Below are 14,526 nucleotides of genomic sequence, written 5' to 3'. Positions count from 1 at the left end.
TTCGGCCATGTATGGTTTTGATGTTGTAACTAGGAGGCTGCCACAACTTACGTGCTCCCTAATTTAGTTGGCTCTGTGTAAATTAGCTTTCAGTTCATACCTTCCTTTGTCTTGGTATTCATTGGGAGCAAAATCTCGGCCTCTTCATGAATCACCACACAAACCACAAAACACTTACTGACTCCAGCAGGGCCAGGATTACAACCTTAAATTTGCAATCTTTCTTTAATCTTCTCCTAATTAATTTAATTCTGATATCATTATCTAGATTGCACCATTCATTTAGGATCACGGCATCTACCCCTTCATTCTCACTGGAAGGCTTTGGTAACTTTGCAAATGTTGCAGGTCTATCTCCTATTCCTACCTTTTGATCTTTACTAACAACCTTCCTTTAATGTCTGCTAAGCTCAGCCTTTTATCAGGCAAAGCACTCCACCCTCCCTGGTAGAGGGGTGCACTGCTCTGATGGAGGTAGGCATGAGGAGCTGAATTTCTGCTCTCTGTCTCAAGGTGATCCTGCTGGCCCGTCCTGACTCCAGCCAGTTTTAAAACCGGTTCAGGCAAATCCAATTTAAAACTGAAGGGCAGGCAGGATTTCATAAAGTTTTACAGCCCGTTCCACTTTTAACTAATTTCAGGACCTGCATTGTCTCTGCTGGGGAGTTTCTGCTGGTAACCGCCTCGGGTGGACAATTCTGGAGAGGGTGGGAAAAACACAGGAACCCACAGACTGCAGTGGGACGTTTATGTTGAAAAGTATATAATCCATACTGTGCTCTTGTTCCATTACTTTGGTTTATGAAACGAGCTCAGCTGATGCCTTGTTTTTTTTGCCTAGCCACACAAAAATACCATGCTGCTGCCATACGTATAGTTAATCTTAATGGCACCACGTAAGTACAGACAAGCTGTCCCCTCTTCTTCTTGGCCTCAGTGTGACTGTGGTTCGGCTGTTGTGCAGCAGGAACCCAGCAAAGACAACAGGCATTGCAGCCAGGTCAGGGTGCAGACTGGCAGGACCCCCCAGTCCATCCTGTATCAATGGAATAAAAATGCTTATTCTGGTATAATCTCTTCCTAGGTGGAAAAAAAAATATATATATTAGCATGACTATACCCATGCTACGTTGCTGAAATTCACTGGATTTTTAAAAATGTGTAAATCTTGCTATAACCAGCTTAAGAAAACGCTGAGGCAAGTTAGTCTATGAGGTTACATGGTAATTTCCACTGTGCCTTACGTGGTCCAGCCCTTTGGTCCCTGCAGTAAAGACTTGGTGATTCGTCTCTATGTTGAGCTACCTCCTGCTGAGAGTGGACCATGGTGAAATAGCTGGTGTGCTGGATATCCTCATGCCCTTCATCACAGATGGGTTGAGGTTGGAAGGAACCTCTGGAGGTCATCTGGTCCGCATTCTCTGCTCAAGCAGGGCCATCTTGAGCAGGACCATGACCCTTTGTGGCTGTGGCTTCTCAATATATCCAAGAATGGAGACTCCACGACCTCCCTGAGTAACCTGTGCCAGAGCTCAGTCATCAACTTCCTCGTCATGACTGCTTTGCAGCGTGGGTCTTGGTGTTGCACGATTAACACAGAGTATGTCAATCTTCAGAGGTGCTGAGCAGGTCCTATTGCCTCCAACCATGGCTGGGGGTGATCATTGCTTTTAAAGATCAGGCAAAAAAATTGCTGCGGTTTTCCTCTTCTGAAGCAGTAACGATTTCTGGATGAAAAGACAGCAGAGAAAGGGTAAATCTGGGGTACAGACAGATACAAGCGCGCTGTCTGCCCTCTGCCATTTTTTTTTCTGGGTAACTTTAAACTCTGATGCGCTCTGGCTTTCAGGCCAGGCACATTTTCAGCTCTCAGATGACAGTGGATGCAAAGCTCAGCTGAAACTGAGCACAAATGGAAAATCACGTTCCTTCAGTCTCTCCTGGCACATCAAGAGTTTGCTTTGACCTCTTTAAAACTTACCCGTTCTGTCCTCGTTTTCTCCCTTCCTTTCACTTGTACCTGTGGGGATTGTTTGGCTATAAGAAAACCCGTCCATCAGATTGACATGTCTTTACTGTCATGAGCTGAGGAAAAAAAAACATAGCATCCCTAAATCCTGAGGGCAGAGGCTGGACACTGGCAGGAAGGCAAATAACAGCACACAGCATCTGTGTGGTGCTGGTTTTCCAGCGCCATAGTCTATTTACGTGATGCTTTTCCTACAACGCGTACTTTCTCTACCCGTCATCGCCGAGGTGAAGCTATGCAGTACGACAACAAAATAAGCTGCTCTGCCTAGTAGTGGAAAGGTCTTTTCCCAGCACGTGCTCCGGTTTGCTTAGATGGGTGGCTAAAAGCTGTGTGTTGGTTTTATTGAAGATTGATAGTCAATATGAACATGCCACCTGCCTCGCTTCTCTCCTGGACACTCAGCAGAGAGCCTGGCAAACCTTAAACGACGGGATTGCCTGGTGATTTGGGGATTAAAAGCTGTTTGTGGAAGAGCGCACTGAGAAGACGCGCTGAGAGCTCCTGCTGAAGGGGCTAATTCATAGTCTAGGCAAGTAGCTTCATAACCATGTCGATCACGAAAATTTGTTATCAGCCCGCTGTTTGAATCACAGATCAATGCACACTGATTTCGGCAAGTCTAATTAGATTTGATGGGGAGGAACATGTTTGCATTCTTTAGGCTCTGTAGTTCCCATCTCTTTATGTGTAATTTCAGTTTTGATTTGTTTAGCGGTGATTGAGGGTTGTGAATGGTAATACTGTGGAGATGTCAGCCGTGGTTATGCCACTCGCTTAGCCAGGTCACCCGGCGCTGAGAAGGGCAGAGTGGGAGTCAGGACTCCAGTGCCTCCCAGTTGCACCAGCCAGAGCTCAATACGCGCTCCCTGTATGGTCACAGGCAAGATATTTTACATATCCACGCCTCGGTTTATGTATCTGTGAACCTGAGTATGGTATATATGTGCACCTTGGGGCATTATAAAACTTTACTGATCACTACCGCTTCTAAACTCTTTCCATTTCTTCTGCTTCCACGGCCCAACACAAAATTATTATCATCATTTGAGCTGTGGAAGGGGCACATCCTGGCGGTTATCTACCTTTACGAGCACTGGGGCTGCTGATTTCAATTTTTGCCTGTAATATACTTAAACCTCTTGGTACAGCGAGGATACCAGCTACACGGGTGTCCATCACGAGGCCAGGGCTTAAATGAAACACTCTCTGGGACTCAAATGGTGAGCTGGTGAGCAGCTTATGACAGATGTCCACACCACGTACGTCTCCCTACCTCCTTAGGTCTTTTCTCCAGTGCTTGTGGAGTTTATGTAGCGGCCGTTAACCAGTTTGGCTATATTCATATTCCAGGGGGAATCCTGCGCCTTGTAGTGTAGGAACAGCACCTTTGTGGCTAGGAAATGGGCTCCCAACTCCCAGGACAGTGTCCTGCTCCAGCGCACACCTTTACCCCTGACACAGGAGGTGGGAAGAAAGTGGCCAGCACAGGCCAAAAGCTGAGACGGCTCATGGCACCCAGGGTGCAACCGCTGTCTGTGTAGCAAAGAGATGCAAAGGAGGGTGTTGAACCAGGTCTCCCACTTCTTAGGGAGGTGCTTGATTGTCATATGCAACGCGGGCAGTGGTGCCACCGTCACCAGCGGTGCTAAAAAGAGCACAAGTCTCCCAACTGCCTCCGAGGAAGATCCCAGCCCCGCAGCCACCAACCAGCCTGCCTGAGCCCCCGGAGGACCCTGCCCGACGGCTGTGCCTGCGTGGGAAGCGTGGGGCACATCCGTAAGGAAACCCTTTGGGAAGGTTAAGCTTTAAATGTGAGTGGATAGACGGGAACTGGGCTTGAGAGGAGAGGGACACCAGGTCCAGCGCGTGTTTCACACACCGTGCCCTGCTCCCATCCTGCTGCTGCAGGAGCGCCATGCATCGCCCCCGAGCATGAGTCGTGGCTTGGCTGTGTCAACGCGCCTGTCGTGACACTTCACGGGCTGCCAGTGTCACTCTCCCTTGAAAATTGCTCGCAAGAATGTTGTGTATTTGCTGTAGATGGAGAGATTAGCGTGAAGGCTAAAAAAAAGAAAGCAAACAGAAAGGGAAGGACCCTGGGGATACTGCGGCGGTGTATGCCAGCCTGGCTGGTCCAACCTGTTTATAGTGTCTGACACAATCACAGGTGCCAAAAAATAACCGACAAGTTAAACAGTTTCCGCTTTACAATTTAGCAACAGGATCTTCGTGTGAGGAGGGCAGGGCCCCTGCTGTTTTCTCAGGAGCCGAGTGCTTCAGAAACGGGGAAGCAGGTGAGGCTCTTCTCCGCAGGCTGGTGGTGTTTTACCTGCTTTGCGTGTCTTCTGCTGCTGTTGAGACAGTCCTCATGCGGGCACTGCCTGGTGCACAGGGCCCTCCTGGTCTCCTCCTCTCTTCATAGGGACCAAGGAACCCAAATCAATAATGTATCCTGGACCTCTGCATGCCCGTAGCTGGGTATCTCCTGGTGGACGACCCCTCGGTGTGCCACACTCAATGTGGGACATCTCCTTAATGCCACAGCATCGGCTTCGGCGGGTTCGCGCCGTCTCCTGCAACCAGACCTATGACTCTTACCTCTCATTTTACGTTGTCTTCACATCCAGTTTTCCGTCCCTGTTGACAGCATCACCTTCCACGTCCTCTCCCAGGCTTGCAACTTCTGTCATGATCTTTCGCTCTTTACAGAAGACAAACAAACTCAACTCCTTCTCCGCAAGGACTCAGTCCCTTTCTCAGGGGCTTGCTTGGGAAATCTGTCTGGGACCCGAATGGTGCTGCCTCCCTCTGTCTCGAATTCTCTCTTCTTTCACTCACAACATTTGTTTTTTTCACCGTCGATGCTAAACCTCCGGCTCACAGTTTTGTTAACCCTCCTCCAAACTCAAGCATGCTTATCTCTGGATCACCCCGTCCGTCCAACACAAATTTAATAATGCAGACATTTGGCTTCACTTTATTCCACTGCTTTCTTGTTTCTTAAATCACATTCAAGGTGGTCATCTTAAACTCGCTCTATAATCTCAAATGGAAATTTTGCACCTCTCTGCCCTACTAGTTCAGTCTTGCCGCACACTCAGAAAGGCAGCACTTTAAAATGTAATTTTTAATTTTTTTTTTTTTTTTTTAATTCCACAAACTCTGGGAATATATGGAGCATCTGAGTCACATGCTCCTGTAGTTGGGCCATCAGTGACAAGTCTGTTATTTCTGTGCTTCATATCAACCCTGCATATCCTCTTTCTCTGCTCTGGAGTCAGAGCTAAGATACCCCGAATCAGAGCCTTAAGAAATCTCCCACTCCCAATTATTTGCCAAACATCCTCCCTACAGTCTTGCAGAGAAAGACGCATCATGCAGTTCTGGGGTCCTAGCAAAACCGAGCCCAGCTTCGTTAACATAGCTGTGTGACAAAATGGATCCTCTCTCTTTCCTTTCCCCGTTATCTTTGTCTGTGCTCAATACAGCCGTCAAGCAAGGTGCCGGCCTACGTTTACAGATAATCTGTAGGAAGAAATGGTCAGTGGGAAATCCAGCAACACGAATATATCAGAGAAAAAAATGTACATAAATCCTGGGGAGTGGAACCGGCAGTGCTAACGGTGTCATCTGCTCCCACAACTCTGGACAGGGGATATTTCTTGTACACCTGAGTGGCCACTGCACTACTCTAACGCCTTGCCCCTCTCTGTTCTTCATCTTAGGTTCAACACCGAGAGCACACGGAAGGCAGCGAAAGCCTTTCAAACAGCTGCAGAAAGTTTCCAGTCTTTGCTCTATTATTGCCAATCGCTCCCGGCTCTCAGAGCTTTGTCCCGACCAAAATCACAGGTGAGTCACCGTTACCTAGAGATGGATCACTGTTTGGGGACAGGAATATCTTTTCTTTAGATTAATACCGGTCCTTAAGTTAAAAGACTGCAGAGGAGAAACAATGATAAGCACCATTTCCTTGTACCATTATTTTATCACAGAATGAACTTGATATTAGTAAACACAGCAGGGAGGTACACGTAAGGGTGAGGAGAAGAGCCAGCTCTGTCAAATCGTAACACCTGCTGCAGAACACACAGGCCTACACTGGCTTTGAATACATTCAGCATGGAAATTAGGTGGTTTCTAACCTTCAGAGAAGGAAAGTTCCAGGAAGGTGAGGCAAGGACAAGACACGGATGCTCAACCTGATGCCTTTACAGGCGGCCTGGTGTGAAATGACGGCTTCCCTTAGGAGACGAGCAGATGTAATGACCCAGCCCTTTCTTCTGAGTGTCTGAGGTGACTTAGGGTTTTGGACAGTCGCAGAACTAACCTGGAACAAACTTAATCCCTGGATGAGGGAAGGTGTAGTTATTGCTGTGGCTACACATTCTCCGCCGTTTTTTTCTGCTGCGTCTCTCCACGACCCAGGTTTTGGGGGGGGGGACGGGACCCGTGGTGGTACGCCCCAGCCTCTGCTGCACCTAACCTTCTGCGGCTGAGGACACTTTGCTTGCCAGCTGCCTGTGGTCACCAGCTGGAGGCTGCCACCTCCGCTCCGCGCCAACCACAAGGAGCACGTCGCGGATCTCGTCGGCTCCCCTGGCGCCTCGCCTGACTTAGCCAGCTTTGCCTGACACGGGCGAAGAAGCACTCGTGTGATCCCTGCAGCTGGCAAAGCTGGTGGGGCCGCAGACAGAGAAGCAACAGCAGAGTGCTGGAGGGCAGGAGCCGTCAGCTGGCGCAGCCTTGTTGCAGCCTGACCCCTGATCTTTGCCTCGGGTCTCCCTTTGGCCTCGAAAGAGCGTGCTGCGTCATTTGGCCTTGACTTTGCTGTGTTTGACTTGCAGGGGTGAGCTAAGAGGAATGCAATTGCCTCGTGTGAGCGCGCTGAGCTGTTATAAAGGAGATTATACTCAAGTGCTTTACTGACATGGGCTGAGCGTATTCAGGTTGCAATACTAGATGATTTTTAGAGTACAACCGCTAGAAAGGCTGCAGGGCTGAGCGATATGAACACAAGACGTTTTCTACATGCCTGTGGAAAGAGGGTCTTTTTGTTACCTCCTGCAACGGGAGATCCCGGGCGTGATGGAAACGGCAGGTCCCCTCCGTGACTGCTGAGGCTCCAGCCGCTCCGTCGCTGGGGGAAACACTTAGTGGTCGCCTGCCACTCCCCTGCCAGCTACCCCCCCCCCCCCCCCCCCCCCCCCCAAAAAGGGGTACAGTATAAAGGACGGTTTGTGTATTTTGATGAGGTCTGAACCCTGACTTCCAAACCTTGGGGGGGCTGCCTCATGGTGGGTGGGAGCAGCACATCCTTCTGCCACAGGTTGCAGAGGTCCCTCCTGGAGCAGCACCGGGATAAGCTCGTGTGATTGTGATCTGACTTCCCTGTGTGTAAACAGGCAGGCAAACGCTTTCACTCCCCTTTTCATGACGCCTTCCCGGCTTTGTCACGCTGGGAATTGTACATGGAGATACCCATGTCTCATCAGGGCGCATGGAGCTGTGTTCACAGCCGCGCTGCTGGCGGTGTGGTGACACACAGGCGAGTCTGTGGCATTGGGAAAGCCAGTATTAATTTGAGCTGATGCTTAACAGCAAATTCTGTGTGTGTTTTGCCGAGGAAGGAAGGGAGTCCTAGGGAGAAAGGAATGAAAATTCAGTTTTAAGGGCTACTTGATACATATTTCCCTCCTGCTCTGGCAGCCAGGAGCTGTGAAGGAGCCATCGGGGCCCCATTTAAGGGCAATATCCATGCGAAGCCAGAGTAACAGCTTTATGCCACCATCCCAAACTCTGGAGTGGGAACGGGCTTGGAGGAAAAAAGCATGTCAGGCTGCTCCAGCACTTGGGCTCTTTTCCACTGACAAAATGATCCTTTGGTCTCACAAGTAACTGCAGATTTTCATCCTTCTCCCAAGTTCACTGGCTTCAGGAGGTCATTTATTTAGGACTTGGTGCCCAGCCAGCTGCAGAGGTGTGGCCCAAAGTGATCTCCTCCACCCTTCTGCTGCTGCAGCGGGTTGCTGAAGGGTACGGCACACAGACCTCCAATTTACCTGATCAGGAGGGCTCTCGTCTCTCTTGCTGTGAGCACGCAGGTTTTACGGCAGCTTTTTCCAACCCAGTATTGTATCTTGCTCAAACTGCAGCGCCACGGAATTGCACTTTGGATAAAGCCGCATTTTATGCTGTAATTTTGTACCTTTTGCGCCAGCATCTGCTTCTCCTGTAATGACTGGGTTGTTCTTGCAGATCAGCTTTTTATTGCAATATTCAAAGCATTGTAGGGGAGTCGGGAGCATATTTGCCAATTAAATGAAACGGCATGTGCTATCCACATGGAAATGTCACTATGCTGGATATAGACTTGCTCTGCGCAGAGGCTGATCAGCCTTACGTGGCAACGGCAACCCCCAGACTGGGCGCCAGAGCTCACGCTGGTGCTAACAGGTACTCTCAGGTTGTGCGCACCGTCGGAAAGACACGCTGCACCTCCCGTGTTGTAGCAAAGGTGCCGGCACAGCAGGATTTTAGGTTCCCTCCTGGACAGATGCAAAAATAATATGGGGGGGAAAAAAAATATCACGTGGCTTTGAAGCTTCTGCTTCGTTTCAGTTCCAGCCTGGAATCGAGGAGGACGCATTTCGTTTTTTCTTAATCGGTTAAAAAAAGGAATAATAAAAAAGGAAAAGAAAGCTTGTTTCGTCTGTATAGTGGAGATTTGCTTTTGGTTTACTGTTTCACCAGTCTGCAGCCTGTTCTTTATTTTTGACGTTGTTTTTTTCCAGTACTAAGGGACTATGAAGCTACTTTACTTGCACGTGGGATGCTCGTATCCTTGTCTCCTGTGATTATTTGGAGACATCCATGACATCTCAGCACTGGAACTCGGGGAGGACGGGAGAGTCTTTCAAATCCACGATTCCTATTGGCAAGCAAACTCGTGGAGCTCAGGAGAAACGGGACCGAAGGCACCTTCGCAGGTCAAAAGCAGCAGCGGACCCGCAGGAAAGGCTCCCGCGCTCCCCTGGAGCGGACCCCGTTCCTCCGCGCCGTGTGCCGGTCCGAGCGAGCCGTCCCGCACGGGACGGGGCCCCGCAGCCTCCCCGCGCACGCTGCGCGCTTCAGCGCCGGCTGCCCCGCACCTGCGGAGCGCCACCGCCGCCCGCGCGGTCTGATTTCGGTGTTATTTTTTATTATTTTTGACATTTCGGGGTACGGCGGGGCCGGCGGTGCGGCGGCGGCGGCGGCGGCGGCGGCGGCGGGGGCCGGGCGGCTCCGCGGGGCAGGAGCGCGGGGGCGGGCGCTGCGCGCTGCCCCGGGCTGCGGCCGCCGGCGGCGGGGGGCGGTGACGTCACAGAGCCGCTCGCCAGCACAACGTTCCATTGAGGCGAGCGCGTGCTCGGGCGAGCACATGGGCAGCGGGGCCCGCGCCGCTCCGCGCCCGCTCCGCGCCCGCGCCCGCTCCGCTCGGCCCCGCGGCCGGCCCGCCGGACCCCTTCCCGGGGAAAGGGGGCGCGGTGAGTACCGGGGCTGCAGTTAGCGGCGGCGGGGTGAGGGGGGGGTTGTTCGCGTGTTTGTGGGGGCTGTTTATTGATTTGATTTTTTTTTTTTCCCCTGCTTTTTTCCTCTTTTTCCCCTCACCCCCTTGCTTTATGATTTGTGTCCCCTCCGTGGGGCTCGCAGGTCGCGGCGGAGTTTAGGCGCAGGGGCTCCTGCAGATGGAGGAAGGGGGGGGGGGGGGGAGGGGGAAGAATTGCATTTCATTTTATTTAATTATTTATTTATTTTTTTAAAAAGCGCTGGGTCGACGGTGGGCTAAAAATAGCAACGGCAAGCCGAAATCGGTGCGGATGGGGCAGGCGAAGGGCTCGGGATGCCTTCCAACGTCAATAAATGGCCGCGATAAGGGCCGGCGGTGCGCGGGGTCCGGCTTTGCCCTCCGAAATGACAGGGCTGGCTGCGCTGCCCATCCCCCCGGCAGCCCGGCCTGCTGCGGCGGCGGCGGCGGCGGCGGCGGCGGCGGCGGCTGCCCCGGCCCCGCGGCGGGGGGAGCGGGCAGGACGGGGCGGGGGGCGCACCGCCGCCTCCCCCGGCCCGGGGAGAGCCTCCGCGGGGCAGGGAGGTGATGGTGGGGTCCCCGCGGCTCGGTGGCTGTCGGGCGCTCTCCGCAACTGCGCGGAAAATGCGCGCTTGTGCGCGCCGGCCGGGGCGCGGAGGTGCGTGCGGAGCCGGCCTGCTGGTGCGTGCGTGCGTGCGTGCGTGGGTTTGCGGGGTGGATTAAGCTTTTAATCGGCCGGGCTGAACTGTTTTGCTCGGGCCGTCGTCAATACGGGCAGCCTTAAAAAAGCCGGGTAGCGCGGGGGCCTGAGCGAGGGTACAGGGGGAGGTATTTTGGAGGCTCCAAAGGCCGTTTTGACAAAGGGTTTTTTTAGGCCGTCTTTTCCTGAAAAAGCTGTGGGTTTGTCAAGTACAACTTGTAACAGGCCGCATTTTATTTTTTATGTAAATAATACTGAAATGTTTTCGTTGACAGGGTGCTTTAGGACTTCGGTCTCCATCTCTTAAACTGTTGGTTGCTGCATCTTAAAAATACCGTGCGGAGCGATCCCAGCAGAACCGATAATTGTGTCTGAAAGATGCTGGAGGCCTTCCGTGAGATCTTTTTAATCCCATTCATGTTGACAAGTTTAGACATGTTTGCCTGTCCACGTATCTGGTCAGACAACAGTGAGTCGTGAACCCCACGCTGGTTCCTTTTTTACTAATATGTTAAAAAAGGCACGTTATTTAAGTCGTCATTGATTTGGAACAAAAGAGCTTTTTGGGGGGGGGTGTGTTGGAATATATTAGCCATTGCAGAAAATGAAGAACACAATATGTTATGTGCACATTACAGCTGTATGAAACAGGAGTATTTGTTTCTTTGTCGAGCAGAAATACAATCTCACTAATGACAGTTTGTGCCAACTGGCCTGGATTATCGCAGGAGCACTTCTATATGTTGTAAAATACCAGGATATTTAAAAAAATCTAGCTCTGAAGTGCTGACATCACCGTAAGAAGGAATACAGCCTGATACTTAGTCTCATAAACATTCAGTTTCCTTGCTATTGTGATTTAAAAAATTGTTTAATAAATATGGATGTTTTCCAAGCATGTGGACCAGTCAGGTGCTCTTTTGTGCTAGGTGCTGCGTATCTCTGATAAATGCCAATTCACACCCCAGGGAGTTTCAAGTGATCTTATACATACTTTGCACCATTTTAGAAATGCACCTCTAACTTTTTTTTTTCCCCCACTCTCTTTTCTGTCTCTCATAGCATTCAGTCATGAGTGTGGCTTAGTTTAGCTTTGTTCTAATTCTGACTGTGCCTTTGTGTATTTTAAGATACATTAAGGTAATTGGTAGTACAGGTGCAGTTTGTCAGCCAGCGGGAATGCCTCTGTACCTGTTAGGAGTTAAAATACACTGTACATCGGTACGTCTGGCGTTGCTGGGAGAGGGGCTGTGCTGGTCTGACTGCACAGGGGCGGCAGGAGCAGCTCTGCCTCAGCAAGGCCTGAAGGATTTTGCATCCTTTGCCATCTGCACGCTGATGTCCGCGCAACGTCCGAGTGATTCTGCAGCAGCGAAAATAAGGGAGAGCTTAGGCCTGCCGCTGTTGGAAGGCCCATCTGTTGCAGAAACGAATTGTGTGTTTGATTTAGTTTGTAAAATGGAATATTGGCTCCCTGGGTGGACGTGCGTGCTTGGAATGGAACTTTGGTGGGAGCTAACAGACGGTGGTGAGTTGCGTCTCCTGACGGCGCAGCGCGTTTGTGCGGCTCTGCGGTCATGGCGTTCCCTCCCTGTGCCCCTGCTGAGCCAAAGCACAGGTTTTGGGTTCAGGACTTTATATGCTAAAATTGGAGCTTATGCTTAATTTCTTGCACCATTCAAACCGTATCTTCCTGGTTTTAATCAGAATGCTTTACAAAGCTAATGCTTCCTGGATGTATATATATTTCACTAACTTTTACATGAGGAATTACTGGCAGGGGAAGCAACCCGTCGTGCTGATGTTGTGGAGCCAGGCTAGGGAAAAAAAAAAATTGTGTATCTATCTACTTTTAAGATACTGGTGCATCTTTTTTTTTGTTTGTCACCTTCAGCTGGATATGTACAGTGGATTATTAGAGTATCACTGTTTTTCTACAGGCTTCTTTTTCAGGCTTTTTCTGTAATTATGCTGGTGCAGCTCTACTAGGAATTGCAAGTTAGGGCTTACAAGTACGACATCTTAATAAAAAAGTATGTATTTCTTTTCCCTTTGGTCTATGCAGACAGTAGTGCTGGCAGGCCACGGGACAGGGAAATGCTTGTTTTTTTTGTGACCTGAGAGGTGTTTCTACTGCTTGCAGGAATACTGGGGTTTGTCTTTTGCTCCCAGTACATGAACTTAGTGAAGGCTGGCGCCAGGTACGCGTGGTGCAGTGCCCTGCAGCGTGGAGCAGTGCAGTGCAGCGTGCGTCCATCGGTTGAGCAATGCGAGTGGGTCCATCAGAGCCTCGCTGCTGATCTTCTCAGTGCGTTGCTGCTGGAAAGGCTGAGGCGGTGGGCATGTCGCCTCGACCGCTCGCTGCTGGACAAGGGGGTGGCAGCGTGGTCTGAGGCCCTGCTTTGTGAGCCGGGAAGGGTGCAGAGCTGCGAACTGGATAGCGGAGAGGAAAATGCATACCTGGTCAGGAAGCTTTTGCCTGTTTGCAGCAAGGTGATACAGATCTTATTTTGAAGCACGATGTGTTGTTTTCTGTCTCCTTGCTGGCTGGTAGCTTTAGTACTGAACACCTGCATAGTTCCTGGCAAGGTTTATGAAGAGTGAGGAGGGAATAAAGACATAATCCGTCTCTTGGACCCATTAGCACTGTGTATGGGACACGCTTTCCCTTGTCACAGCTACATCTGTTCCTGAGCTGGTCTGTCGTCTTCTATAGCAAAGTGCTTGGTGCCCTGGCAAGCAATACTGCTGTATGCCTGCACATGGTTTATTTATACCTGGAGATGTAGTGCCTGCCGCTTGCCTGCCTTGTTGGTACAGCTCAGAGGAGGACAGCATTTTCTGGAGTTATCAGTGTCGCGATAAAGCAGCATTCCTGAGACTTTCCTCAGTTCTCTCTGGCAAGTGCCGAAGGTCGTTCAGGACAGGGCTTGCTGGTGATGCCTTTTTTCCCCCTTTGCTCCCAGGGTGACAGATGAGAAGCAGCGAGGTGGTTACCTGGTGGCGTCAGCTCTGCTCAGCTGAAGACAGCGGTCTGCAGGGTGCACGAACACCGGGAGCGGCCGGGCGTACGGAGCGGTCTGGGTGGTTAGAAAACATTCAGATCTGTATGATCCGACTGCCTTTTGATGCATCCCTGGGTGGTATCATTCTTCATGTGAATTCAAGGTGTGGGTGTGAGTACTGATGTGGCGCTGTGTCCTGCAAATCAGGGGCTCGTTGAGTATCACCCAGGGTTTCCAGACAGGGTTGTCCCACTCGCTCTGATGCCTGTGCTGTCGCATCTTTGCTGCTGTTGATACGTTACATTTGTCAGCAGATGCTACGGTTGCATCCCCCATCACCTGGAAGGAAAAACGGCCTGTGAGTTGCTGCCGATACAGTACATCAGGCAGTAAAGGGCTCTCGAATGCAGCAGTAAGGCAGAGCTAGAACCAGTGCCTGGTAGGTAATTCAAGCTAGAAATTATGGCGGAGGTCTTTAATGGCAAGGGTGATTAGCTGCTAGAACAAGTTGCCAAGAGAAGGGGCAGTTCTGTTAAGTCATTTCTGCCTTAAAATCTGAGTTGGAAAAAGCAGTAGAAGAAGTTTCGTACAAGAATTATTGGGTAGGTTCCTGCAAATCAGCTCATTAGAAGCAAATTTGCGCTTTTGACAGGAGAGGGGAGGTTTGGCCATGCCCACCCCACTATCAGGTTGGGCTGTGAGGGTGTTGGGAGCTGACCTTCACTGCTGGAGACTGGGCTGTGCTGAGCTGAGCTGGGGTGTGTGGAGCACCCTGGCAAGGAATAGCAGCCCAAAGCTGTGGAAGGACCGTGCGTTTGCACGGGAGAGTGCCGTTGCCATGAGATGTTTTGGAAGACAGTGTTTTGTTGTCCCTTTTGCATACTTTGGTCAGGAATACCCAGTGCCAAAATGCGTGCGTGGCCAAGAGCTGCAGGACCTTGAGAGCTTCCCGAGGATGGGGGAGAGGGTGACATCAGCGGGGTTCTTGCCTGCAACCCGGGGGCTTGTCCAGGCACAGGCCCCAGCCCCTCTGCTGGGGACAGGAATGACTGACAGAGAAGCCTAAAGGAAGCGCTGGAAGGCTCCCCCTGTTTTGGGGAGAGAGGGTGTCCTTGCTGCAAGAGCAGTGCCCAGAGCTGTAGGCCGCTTCCTTAGGGGAGGTGGAGAGCAGAGGTGGGTGGGAGAGGTGAGACTTGCATCCCATCGTGTAGTTTATTAAGCA

Source organism: Leptosomus discolor, chromosome 5 (assembly GCF_034619465.1).
Source record: "Leptosomus discolor isolate bLepDis1 chromosome 5, bLepDis1.hap2, whole genome shotgun sequence".
NCBI lineage: Eukaryota > Metazoa > Chordata > Aves > Leptosomiformes > Leptosomidae > Leptosomus > Leptosomus discolor.
This window is presented reverse-complemented; position numbering follows the sequence as displayed.